Below are 10,184 nucleotides of genomic sequence, written 5' to 3'. Positions count from 1 at the left end.
CGAGTGCCAGAGGGAACGAGGGCACGAGGACACAAGAGCACGAAGGCACGAGAGCACGAGGGCACGAGGACACGAGAGCACGAGGGCACGAGAGAACGAGGGCACGAAGGTACGAGGGCACGAGGGACAGAGGGTACGAGGGACAGAGGGCACGATAGCACGAGGGCACGAGGGCACGAGAGCACGCGGGCACGAGAGCACGAGGGCACGAGAGAACGAGGGCACGAGGGCCAGAGGGCACGAGGGTAGAGGGGAGCGGGGAGAGGGAAGAGAGGAGAGGAGAGGATATTTTCATAACTCTAACCTATAATCCACAAAAACCTGAAATAGCTATTGCTTCACTCCCACATGTAAAACCGACTATTTGTTCTGACATTGCTACTTGCGTTTTCGTATTGGAACTCAAGAACTGAAGATGTATAGGTTAAATAAAAAGTGTTTAGCATGAAGAAAACCATTAAGAGGGGTAGGCCTATGTTTTATTATTATGGAAGCAAATAACTTCAAAAATATCTGGTATTTTTCATTGGAAATAAATTTGAAAAAAAGTTAATTTGAACTTCTAATGAACTTAGTTAGCAGCATTTGCTGCACAAGCCACTAGTTTGTATATAAATGCACATTTAACATGAGTTTAATTGAAACATTCCTTAGGTTATTTTTAGAACTTTGAATATGTGTTTATATTAGGCGATTGTCAAGATAGCCATGACTAGACCATGATAACGACGTGACTCTGATTCGTGCCGTAGACTGTCTTTCTCGTTAGCCACGGTTTTCGCCACTCCAACACTGCTTTCCTTGGCGGTTTCACACCAAAGCGGTCACGAAAGTTCACCTTCACTGTTTACACGGTGTCGCCGGTAGGACGTCTTTGATGAAGCCAAACCGCTGTCACTAATCTTTGTTCGATGGTAAACGGTCTGGTCACACATATTTGTTTATAACTGCACGGTTATAGCTCGCGCAAGAAACGATTACCGAAAAGCAATGATGGCGTTACAGTCTGTTTTTATGTGTGTATGTCGACACGCCGAGGGAGAAGAGGTATGAGCCGATGGAAGTACTGTCTCTTCTAAGAAGATGAACAAATAAGGACATCGCTGTGGAAATAAAGAACGTAGCAAGAGAAAAATTCGAAGCTAATTAAACGCGCAACATATGTTTACGAATGAAATAATAATACCGTGCGATACAAGACACGTATTCACATGCAATGAAACAAACTAAAATCGTAATGTAACTATCACAACTCAATATTGATTCTATCGATGTAATTTCTCTTCCGACTGTACTCTTGAATATCATTCAAGCTATCTCGTGACTTTTCCTATTGCCCGCTCTTCCTTATCGCATTGTTTCATTCGCATTCCTTCCGTCGGTATTCCCTGCTTGCGAGACTTATACCAATGTAAACGTGGGGGTACCAACATTCACAAAGTTAAATAAGAATACATTGGATATAAGCCCACTTCGTGACCTCACGGTACTGTACCTTGTTTTTCTACAAACTTCACTGTTGTTCAAAGAAAAAGGTTTCTTTTACGTATGTTCAATCACATTTCTGTGATGTTGAAGCCAAAATTATGAATTGTACTGTCTCGTGATTGGTAAATTAAATAAAATTGTCACTGCTTTTGTTGGAATTAGTAATCCTACTTAATATTCAGCGCGTCTCAACGGTTAAGTGAGATATGGTCCACTTTACAATAGGTCCTCTCTACGAAAATGTCCAACGTTTAGAAATGTCCATATAGAAAATTCGTCCATTCCATAAAAATGTCCTTACCTCAAAACGTCCACTGTCAGCAAGTCCTCTTCTTAAAAATGTCCTACGTTTTAAAAGTCCACAAATAAATTCGTCTATTCCCTAAAATGTCCGACAAGGAAAACTGCAAGGAATGTGCCCAAATTTTTTTTGTCATTTCAATTATGTTACGTAATACAAAAGATACAACTATTGTTAATCTTGAGGATCACTATATAATTTCAAATGGTATGATATCGCTCTAAGATATCGAACAATATAATTCCTATCTTTTAATCTTGGTAATTACCGACAATGTTGAAAATTCTCCTTTGATTATTGATATAAGCTACCGTTTATTTACTGGCCGCTTTATATTTGTATGCCCACCAAGGACCTGGGTTACTAAATGTTCTGTTTCCGATTCTGTTATTGCAAATGGCTAATGAATCGCGAAATGTTCACGTCATGTGCCATATTACTTGACTGAAGTGGAAAAGACACTCACTCACTACTGCCTAATGGAATGCCAGTCGACAAGCATTCTTATTGGCGATTTTAAAATCAGACATTGTATAGGTAGGATTGCATGTGCGATTTAAATGTGCTGAATATTTTTTTATGCTGGACCATGCTGAAATGTAGTAATTATACACCTGGTAGCAGTCCTTTAATGCGTGTCATTAAATTTTTATTTTTATTTTAGTAGGTTATTTTACGACGCTTTATCAACATCTTAGGTTATTTAGCGTCTGAATGGCATGAAGGTGATAATGCCGGTGAAATGAGTCCGTGGTCCAGCACCGAAAGTTACCCAGCTTATGCTCATATTGGGTTGAGGGAAAATCCCGGAAAAAAACTCAACCAGATAACTTGCCCCTACCGGGAATCGAACCCGGGCCACCTGGTTTCGCGGCCAGACGCGCTGACCGTTACTCCACAGGTGTGGACGTGTCATTAAAGTACACCTACTCATTAAAGTACAGATGTTCAGCCAATGACAAGTCAGCTTTGTACCGTTATAAAACCGCAAGTATCGATTATTCTCGGATATGCAATCGAAAGAGAGCGAAAAGTCACGGAGGCTGGAAATCCAATACTGTCGCAGAAGGTTATGTTCTGTTACTATAATAATTAGAGTTAATTGTAAATAATATTCAAATAAATTCAATTTATCATTTCGTTTTTCAATTCTAAATCAAATTTCAGGTTATACCAGAGTAATGTTCATCTGATTCTCTGCCAAGGTCAATAACATTCGGCCTCGGAAAAAATCAATAATTTCGCGTCTGCGCACATCTCACAATTCAGGTCAGTTCGCACATAACCATAATTTTGAATACTTTCAAGTTAGAAATATGGTCGAGCATAAAAAGTCGTATGAAACTTGCCTATAATGGTAATTAAGACGCTCGTATGCAATCATACTTGCGTCTTAATTACTACCATTATAGGCTCGTTGCATAATGTGCTATTATCTCATTACATATAGTGCGGTAAGTATTTTTAGTCTTATTTCCAGTTAGTCAATATACTAAAGGAAATACAAAACCTCAAATGACTCCATGCACCGTCAAAAGCTCAAGTTGATTTCGTATGATGGACCTTCTCGTATGATGTGCTTTATAATAAGGTGGACCACATAGATGTTGGGCTTTTTTACTCCATGGACAAATTGTATGTAGGACTTTAAATATTGGACTATTTACTTTATGGACATTTTCTTGTGGACCTTTTGTACTTGTGGACATTTTGTTATGGACATTATAACCTGGCATTTGTCGTAAACGGTTAATTCGAGGATCCGTGTTCATTGGAACCTTTTTGCTTCTCTTCGTTTTTACCTCTCATCCCTAAATTATAGACCATCACTTTTCAAACACCCTGTATAAATGGAGAAAAATGAAAATAATATTGAAAAAGAAAACATTAGTGGGATAATCCTGTTACCCCTCTTGATCATAGGAGTGTTAATGAATGCAATGTATCGTCTATATAGCGTTTCTCTCAGTTATTCTTTATTCTTTCTTTTTAATTTCACTAAAAATAGCATCAGCTGTAAAGAGCGGTGAAGTTGCTCTTGTATCGATTGCCGCGGGCTGTTCCTGCCCCAGATCGGCGCAGTCTTCACGCCCAGCTAGAGATACGCCGCCAGCTCGCGTCGCATCGGACACCGCAGTTCCTCCATCTCTTATAGACGACTCCATTTTAAATCACTGCTCTCTCATTAAGAGGATCCTACGCTCTTTACAGCACAGTCCAGACTACAGACGTCAAGTTGCGGTGGACTACCATACAATACGAAATGGCAGTGTAAAGCGGCAGTTTCCCTACAAGCATTCTTAGAATACGACGCAACCTTACAAACACGAAGGCTCTGTTAGTTGCATAAGCAACAGGCGATGTTATCATTCTTTCATAGTTTTCTACCCAAGGAAATGACTTTCACTGCAGATTCAGCATTCTCAAATTTTTCCCATTTTCCGCCTTCCTCTTAGTCTCCGCATATTTATTTATTTATTTATTTATTTTTTATTTGTTTAATTATTTATTTATTTATTTACTTATTTATTTATTTATTTATTACTTATTTACTTATTTATTTACTTATTTATTTATTTTATTTATTTATTAACTTATTTATTTATTTATTTACTTATTTACTTATTTATTTACTTATTTATTTTGTTATTTATTTATTTACTTATTTACTTATTTTGTTATTTACTTATTTACCTACTTATTTACTTATTTTCTTATTTATTTATTTAGTTACTTATTTATTTATTTATTTACTTATTTACTTATTTAGTTAATTATTTATTTATTTACTTATTTACTTATTAATTAATTAATTTACTTCTTTATTGACTTATTTATTTACTTATTTACTTATTTTGTTATTTACTTATTTACTTATTTATTTACTTATTTACTTATTTTGTAATTTACTTATTTACTGATTTACTTATTTATTTACTTATTCATTTACTTACTTATTTACTTATTTTGTTATTTACTTATTTACTTATTTATTTATTTATTTATTTATTTACTTACTTTGTTATTTACTTATTTATTTATTTACTTATTTTGTTATTTACTTATTTATTTACTTATTTATTTACTTCTTTATTTACTTATTTATTTATTTATTTATTTACTTATTTTGTTATTTACTTATTTATTTATTTATTTACTTATTTATTTATTGATTTACTTATTCACTTATTCTGTACTTTACTTATTTACTAATTTACTGATTTACTTATTTATTTATTTGTTTATTTACTTATTTATTTAATTAATTATTTACTTATTTTGTTATTTGTTTATTTACTTATATATTTATTTACTTATTTACTTACTTATTTACTTATTTATTTATTTACTTATTTACTTATTTTGTTATTTACTAATTTACTTATTTATTTACTTATTTACTTATTTATTTACTTACTTTCTTATTTATTTACTTATTTATTTACTTATTTATTTACGTATTTATTTACTTACTTACGTATGGGCGAATCCAGAATGCATATAGAGTGTTAGTTGGGAGGCCGGAGGAAAAATAGACCTTTGGGGATGCCGAGACGTAGATGGGAAGATGATATTAAAATGGATTTGAGGGAGGTGGGATACGATGATAAGAGACTGGATTTATATTGCTCAGGATAAGGACCTATGACGGGCTTATTTGAGAGCGGCAATGAACCTCCGGGTTCCTTAAAAGCCAGTAAGTAAGTATCATCTGACATCTTCTGCCCCGAACTCTTCTTCCGTTCACCATTCCTTCCAGTAAGTCCTTCAGTAGACAGTTTCTTCTCAGCCAGTGACCCAGTCAATTTCATTTTCTCTTGCTGATCAGTTTCAGCATAATTCTTTATTCACCCATTCTTCCCAAAACAGACTCATTTCTTATTGTCTGTCCATTTCACACGCTCTATTCTTCTCCATATCCACATTTCCAGTGCTCCTAGTCGCTTTCCTTCACTTCGTCGTAATATCCACTATACAATGCCCCACACTTCACTCAAAGCACTTCACTAGTCTCTTCCTTGATTTTTGTAACAAAACTACTTGACAGGAAACAGCATTTTGGGTTACGAAACCGGCGTTCGGGACCCGAAACCCGGTGTTTAGAACCCTGATTTTCGGAACTGGATCCGGAGATTGGGAAACGGAACCTGGAGTTTTGGACCCGGAGTTTGGGACCCGGTGTTTTGAAACCGGATACAGGAGTATGGGAAGCTGGAACCGGAATTTGGAAATCGGAAGCCGGAGTTTGGAACACCTATCCGGAGTTAGTGACCCGGAATCCGGAGTTTTGGAACCATACCCGGAGTTTGGGACCCTGAACCCGGAGTTTGGGAAGCGGGACCCGGAGTTTGGGAAGCGGGACCCGGAGTATGGGACCCGGAACCCGGAGTTTGGGAACCGGAACCCGGAGTTTGGAAACAGGAACCCGGAATTTGGGACGGGAACCCGGAGCTTGGGACCTAGGAAGCCGGAGTTTTATATTCCTGCCCAGAGTTTGGGAACCGGAACCCGGAGTTTGGGAACTGGAACCCGGAGTTTGGAATCCTGTCCGCATTTTGGGAAACCGGAACCCGGAGTTAAAAACCCTACCCGGAGTTTAGGAGCCGGAACCCGGAGTTTTGGTACATAAAACCCGGAGTTTGGGAACCGGAACCCGGAGTTTAGGAACGGAACCCGGAGTTTTGGAAACTTGTCCGGAGTTTGGAAACCGGAACCTGGAGTTTGGATCTCTACCTGGAGTTTAGGAATACATACGTAATCCAAATCTGTGAGGATTACATACGTAATCCAATTATGAATGGATTACATATGTGATCCAAATACGTGGATTACATATGTGATCCAATTATGGATGGATTACATATGTGATTCAAATACGTGGATTCCATATGTGATCCAATTATGGATGGATTACGTATGTAATTCAAATCTGTATGGAATACATGTGTAATCCAATTATGGATGGATTACATATGTAATCCAATTATAGATGGATTACGTATGTAATCCAAATCTGTGTGGAAAACGTGTCAGTGAATTATGGATGGATTACATATGACATCCAAATCTGTGTGGATTACATATGTAATCCAATTATAGATGGATTACGTATGTAATCCAAATCTGTGTGGAAAACGTGTCAGTGAATTATGGATGGATTACATATGACATCCAAATCTGTGTGGATTACATATGTAATCCAAATATGGATGGATGACATATGTGATCCAAATACGTGGATTACATATGTGATCCAATTATGGATGGATTACATACTTAATCCAATTATGGATGGATTACATACGTAATCCAATTAAGGATGGATTACATACGTAATCCAAATCTGTGTCGATTACAAAGGTAATCCAATTATGGATGGATTACATATGTGATCCAAATACGTGGATTACATATGTGATCCAATTATGGATGGAATACATACGAGTTCGGAAACCAGTACCCGGATTTTGGGAACCGGAAACCGGAGGTTGGATTCCGGAACCCGGAGTTTGTGGCCCGTTGTTTGAGTCCGGAGTTTGGAACCCGGAATCTGGGGTTTGGGACCGGAACCCGGAGTTTGGGACCCGGAGTTTGGGACCCGGATCCCGGAGAGAGAGATCATAGGAGGTGCTCAATGTGCCGTCCATTCATGGCAATGCATTCCTCTGCCCTTCGGCGTAAGAAATCACGCACTCTTTGAAATTGACCTGGTTGTTCTTGGTAACCAAAAGTCTAGGGGAATTAGATTTAAGAAGCGAACAGGCCAAGGTGTAGGGCCATCCAGCGGTCCTGAAATGCCAGCATCAGGTGTTCATGCTCATTGCGGAAAAATGTGCTGGTGTGCCATCATGTACGAACCACATCTATATATAGTCTTTGCTGACATGACACATAATCCAGCAAGGTAGGCAATACGTTAATAAGAATGTCCTGATAACGAGCCCCAGTTAATCTCTGTGGTAGCACGTATGGCCCTTAATCTATCGCCAAGAACGCCTGCTCACACGTCAATTGAGAATCGGTGCTGATGCCTTGTTTCTTCAAGTGCATGGGAATTTTCATTAGCCCAAACGTGCTGATTACGAAAATTCACAACACCATCTCTGCTGAACCCCGCTCATATCCGCAACCAAACTTTCCTTTTCAGTATTCCTTGCGACGTGTCAATATTACATTCCAGGGATGTCAACTACGGCATGATTATCTGGTAGCCTGCTGGAATAGTGAACGGGAGAAGAGTTCGGGTAGAAGAAGATATCAGATGATAGATGACATTAAGATATATGATGATATGAGGAAACAATGAGGAAGGCAGAAAATAGGAAAGACTGGAGAAAGCTGGGTTTGCAGTGAAAGATCTGCCCTTTGGTAGAACACTAAATGAAAGAATGAGATATTATCGTATCTCTATTAACTCCCCTCAAGTTACTATTGTTTTATTGATCTGAAAGAAAACAGTTTGCATACATTAATAGTAGCACTTCAGATCTTCGGGATGTAAGTTAAAGTGTACGACAAGGGTCTGTTTTGGGTCCCTTCTTTTCACCGTATTAAATAATGACTTACCTGTGAATATTAATACTCAAGTTGTAATGAATGCTAATGTCATAGCTGCTCATTAAAATTTAATATTGATAACCTGAAATTTATAATGCAGGCTGCTGACTCTTAATGATAGAACTCAGAAAATGTTTTATAACTAAAAGACCAGAGGCATCGTCTATTAATTTACTTAGCCTGTTTCCGGATTCTTACCTCTCTTTGAATATACTCATACATATTGGAAACATGTTATCCAAATTATAGCTAGCTATTTTTCTAACAAAGGAAGTGAAAACTTGTGTTTCTGTTAGTATATATAAAAAAACCCTGTATATTTTGCTTTTTTTTTATCACAGTTATTTGTTGTATGGGGTTCGCCTATGGGGCATAGATCATAGGTTGAGTGTTGTCAAACTATAAAAAAAGAGATAGGCCAGCATCATACTGGATCGGACATTGTCTCAGACAGGACGATTTTGTCTCAGACCGTTCGATATGACTGTGATTAAATGCATTCTTATAATGCTGCAGCAAACTACAACGGTTATAAGTAAATAAATAAATTCATGTAGTAATTTACGAGAAATATCTGTACTTAGTTGCTAATTCTATTCAGTAGCTTCTGATGACAGACAAGGAAACAAAATTTTCTGTGTCAAATGTACTTGAAGCATTTGTCTATTTGTCTTTTGATTAATTTCGAGGTAATGTTTGACAGTATTACTTACATGTTCCATTATATTGTTTATGTGAAAGGAATGTTCCAATATCTCATGCATAAAGAAACAAATATCCAAACGATTTTGATTTTTACCCATTCTCATATATTCTTCATATCACTTTATTGTTAACAATGATTTACATTATAATATTATATTGCATAATTGAAGTCACCAAGTCACTGTTGTCTTTTTTAAAAAAAGTGGCGGAAAAAACACTGAAATGTCTCACTTAGAATGTTTATTTTATATTATAAAAATATAATTTGATTTCGTGTGGTTGGTAATCGTGTCACTCAGAACGCTGAATCGGTGGATGCATGACACAACGTGAGTTAATCACAAAACACTTTAAACAAACATGTCACTCGATCTCCTCTTCTTTTTCTTGATTTATTCTAAAGATTCTAAATAATTAGTCAAATATTGTATTAATTATAGAGTATCATGAACTTGTCCACAGTTTATATTCGCTCCACTTTCGCACACATAGAAATATTTTAATACAATAAGGCAAAGGGATTCTCAGTTGTTGGGAATTAATAATCATAAAATTAAAATACTTCACATTGCCAAGGTACAGTGTCCTCTTAAAATCCCACCGCTTTTACACGTTAAGCTGTGAGCCGTAAACCGTTACTGACCAAGGAAACAATCGCGGTCTGGATTATAGAAGGAATCACTGTTCTTTTAACAGGCAGTCAACAAACGTGTAGGTCAGGCATGTCAATTGATGCCCACAGGAGCCAGCGCGAGCTTCAGAGCCCATGAGAGCCTGAGCGCTTTACAGCAGAAAGGAAAGAGACAGACGAAAGAGGTGGTATATGCCGCTTGGTCGACCTATATTCAGGGATGGCCAGAACTGATCCAATAGATAAAGGGAAGAGAACTTATTAAAACTGTATCCATGTTAATTTTTAGATTTGCATGAGAAGTATAAGTGCATTATAAGAATGTAAATTTTAATTTTAATGCTCATTTTCCACAAGTTTGATTTTTTTATTCAAAAGAAATATTTTCTCATCTTTTCGTAAAGAAAAGTGAAATTTTCAGGTATAGGCCTATTTATTTAGTAGCCTTACAGAATGTTTTCGTAAATCTAATATACCGTATATACGTATTACTGAAGATAG

The sequence above is a fragment of the Periplaneta americana genome, chromosome 3, assembly GCF_040183065.1.
Source record: "Periplaneta americana isolate PAMFEO1 chromosome 3, P.americana_PAMFEO1_priV1, whole genome shotgun sequence".
Classification (NCBI taxonomy): domain Eukaryota; kingdom Metazoa; phylum Arthropoda; class Insecta; order Blattodea; family Blattidae; genus Periplaneta; species Periplaneta americana.
This window is presented reverse-complemented; position numbering follows the sequence as displayed.